This window comes from Lupinus angustifolius, chromosome LG17, assembly GCF_001865875.1.
Source record: "Lupinus angustifolius cultivar Tanjil chromosome LG17, LupAngTanjil_v1.0, whole genome shotgun sequence".
Lineage (NCBI taxonomy): Eukaryota > Viridiplantae > Streptophyta > Magnoliopsida > Fabales > Fabaceae > Lupinus > Lupinus angustifolius.
In genome coordinates this window covers 17442844-17446810 of record NC_032025.1, presented here as the reverse complement: position 1 = coordinate 17446810, position 3967 = coordinate 17442844, and the positions used below count along the sequence as shown (strand labels likewise).

The window sequence follows — 3967 nt, the reverse complement described above, 5'->3', positions numbered from 1 at the left end:
AACACAAATACAAATACAAATACAAATCACTGAATATAACAGATACAAAGAAACAGTTGAACCTATTACCGTACTTGGTTGAGAAGAAAATAACAAATGTCTTACACGACTTGGCAGAACCACAACATATATAGATGAAAATGGAAAGAGAACGACTACCATCGTCCTTGGCAGATGTGCAATCCACATCACGAAGCAACCAAACAAAGAATATGCATAAACATGTATTTGTGTAATGATAGCAAAAGAACTTCGGCGAACGAAGAGACACATAAATGAGATAATGTCGTTTAGGTCAAGTACTCCACAATTAATTTTTATGATACTTAAACGTCGTATCTAATCAACAGTGCACATTTAAGAAAACATTGTTGATATGTCATATTCAATAGCGCTCACTCAAGAGAGCATTGTTGATATGACATTTTCAATAGCGCTCACTCAAGAATATATCTTCAACAATGCTCCTGTAAGCACTTTTGATGCTTAAATGTCACATCCTATCAACAACGGTCATTTAATGAGCTTGTTGATTATATTCTGCCTCGTTTTTAACAGCATTGTTCTAGCAAGTGAGGTTAAATGACCGTCGTTAATTGCGATATTTGGCATAGTGATTGAAACTGTAATCGATTACCCAAACATTATGTTCAATTGAGTAATCGATTATTGCTTATAGTAACCGGTTCCATTGAGTTGATTTTTGATGTGTAACCCATTTCAGTCAGGTAACGTGTTATGCAATCTTAGATGTTACTCACTATTACACTGTCCAAGTAATCTGTTACCTAAGTCTAGTAACTTATCACTCAGGTTAAGTAATTCATTACTTAACATTTTGAAAATTGTTTAAAATTGACTAAAAGTTTTCCAATTTATTTTCAAAATTGTTTTCTCATTTCTTGAGCATTGCTACTAAACTATACATAAAGTATAAGGATAACAATACATATTGAAGATTTATAAACTGTTTTGCGTTGAAGCTTGATCTTCATTGTCTTCAAAATTTTCTTCCATTTTCTTCTTTTTTGATCTTAATATCTTCATAAAAACCGTGTCAAAATCATAACAAAAATCTTCTTCACTTATAATATCTGGGAAGAAAGACCCTCGGAAAGCTTAACTTATTTTTACTGCTAGACTTTAGTATTGTAGATTACATGCACTTGTAACTTTTTTACTACTTGTACTTCATCTAAATTAACTTTTGGTGAATAAAAAAAATGTCACAAATAATAGAATCATTAACCTAATTCTTCACGCAGGACAACAAACAAGAACCTTCCATCACGCAGTTGCCGGGGACCCAAAGAAATCACGATGGCCTCTTGTGTCAATATCTGCATGAAACTATGAGGTGTAAGCACTGAAGCAAATAAAAAAGCAAACACATCCACCCACCCCATCAAAACACAAAATTCCACCGACACCACTTCCCTTCCACGTAATTGACATGCAATATCCCATATCCTCTACATAATGCTTATCCACTCTCCATGCTTAACCCATCATCAACAAAGTTAAAACATAGTAGTCATTGCATTCTTACTGAAATGGCTAGGCTCACAATTCTCATTGCTCTCTTTGCTGCTCTTGTTTTAGTGGTCCACACCAGCGCCTTCCGATCTGAACAAAGCTACGTCAGGTAACTCCAGCAGCTGAACCTGATTCAGAGGATTTAACAGCAGCAAGAGGAGGAAGAAGATCGTTCTAGGACCTTACGAGGAATCAAGCATGTTATTCGACGTAGCAGGAATAGCGAGGAATCAGAAGAATTGGAACAATGCTGTGACCAACTGAATGAACTGAACAACCAGAGATGTCAGTACCGTAAATTGCAGCAAATATTCGAGAACCAAAGTGAGCAATTGGAAAGAAGGCAACAGGAGCAACAGTTTGAGCAAGAGCTTCAGAAATTGCCTAGGACATGTGGATTTGGACCCCTTGGCAAGTGTGAGCGGTGTTATAAATTGCGTGCGGTTACTGTCATTGCGGTCATTATGATGCGGATTATGACCATTGTGATACGGATTGCGGCCGTTGCTGTGTGAATTATTTTGTGAATAAAAAACTATTTTTGAATTTAATGTGGCCTGATGCGGCCCAAATGCGGTCCGATACAGTTGCATTGCGGCCTAATACGGTTATATTGTGACCTAATGCAACCACATCATTGTGATTCAGAATCACACTAGAATTACGGTGTGATACGGTTGCAGCAGTTACCACAACCACAATATTGCGGCCGCATCGCAATATTGCGGCCGCATCGCAATATTGGGTGTGCAAATTAAATTGCTGGGTGTGAGGTTAACCCTTGTGATGAATGTATTGCTGAGTATGATAGCTTATACTAGAAAGTTGTAAGCTATCTTTATCTTTATGCCTTGTAATAATAAATATCACTAGTGACAAACTGTTGATCATGTACCAACTGCAATGTAAGCACTTAGAGTATGTGTGTGCTTTGTTAATGTTGAGTTGATATAATCATGTTAATTAAAAATCTTTGCTTTTGCAAATATGGCTTTGCTCTCTCTTAAGTTATGCATTTTAGTACTCTGATATACATGAGATTTTGTACTCCGGCTCCAATTTGATAATTGATACGTTGATAGCGTCTAGATCCCCTCAACATTCACTATGCTAGACAGTTCAACAACATGTAATTTAGATGTATAATAGCGTTTTTGTGTACTTTCTATATGATCGCAGTAGTATATTGTCATGATTAACAGCTCTTATACTACGTTGTTGTGTTGAATCTAGACAACAACGCATTACACAACAAAACGATGTCATATATTTCATACATACAAGAGCGCATCATACACAAAGCGTTGTCATATATTTCATATATAAACAATGCATTATATAAACATTATTAACAATGCTTAATCTTGCACTGTTGTATAGCATATATATAACAACGCATACTTAAAAAATCGTTGTTGTATCATTCATAAATATTCTCAAACAACACCTTAATATAACAACGTAGCACAGGAAGATTGATGTTGTGTTAAGCATATACAATAGCGCAGTCTATAAAAAGTGATGTTGTATTAATCTTTTACAACAACGCTTGCTAGGGTTTCCCCTAGAATTCGTTGTTGATTTGTACACATTAATACGTGTATATATATTTATTAGCAGCACTGACATTCTCAAAAGGACAGACATTTATACTTTCTCGACAGCACGGACACGTTAATACATTCCAGAAGTTTGTTTTATTAACATGAATATAATACAAACTATAAATAATGAATATTATGTCAATGATGTTTTGCCAGAGTATATAATTACAACTAGAAAAATTATGCAAATTATAAATAAACAAACTTATGCAAATTACAAACAATCAAAATTAAGTTACGATTATACAAAGACTAGTTGCATCTACTTTTTCCTTTTCTTTGATTGTTTTTGGCTTATAAGATCATTGTTGTTTAGAGGAACATATTGATTCACCCAAAGCCCTTCATCGTGATCATCTCTTGTATATAAATCATCATCCATAGTTGGTTTGCTCTCACGCGACTGATATGTCCCAAAAAAGGATCATCTTCATCAATATCTAATATTATTGACAATTATTGACAATTATTTTGTTAGTTAAAAGAACAATGGACCATTTCATATCAGCTGAGTCACTAACATAGAATACTTGTTAAGTCTGTGATGTTAGAATAAATGATTTATCTTTATATCATGGCCTATTAAGATCCACCTACATGAACCCTAACTCATCAACTCGGAAGTCATTGTTGTTATCAACCCACATACAATAGAAAATCTGCATCCGAAACATTGTGTAATCCAATTTCAATATTCATTCAATCACCCCAAAGTATGACATGTTCACATATATTGGGTTTTTATCTTTTGCACTTGACATGTGTAAAGTTCAAGCAACAACATTTACACCAGTATTTTTCATTTTACTTTGATCATCTTGTATTTT

The 3967-nt window shown here is 34.5% G+C and overlaps 1 pseudogene; it reads left to right on the top strand.

Annotated features, from left to right (window-relative positions):
• LOC109330725 lies at window positions 1508-2522 on the top strand (annotated as a pseudogene).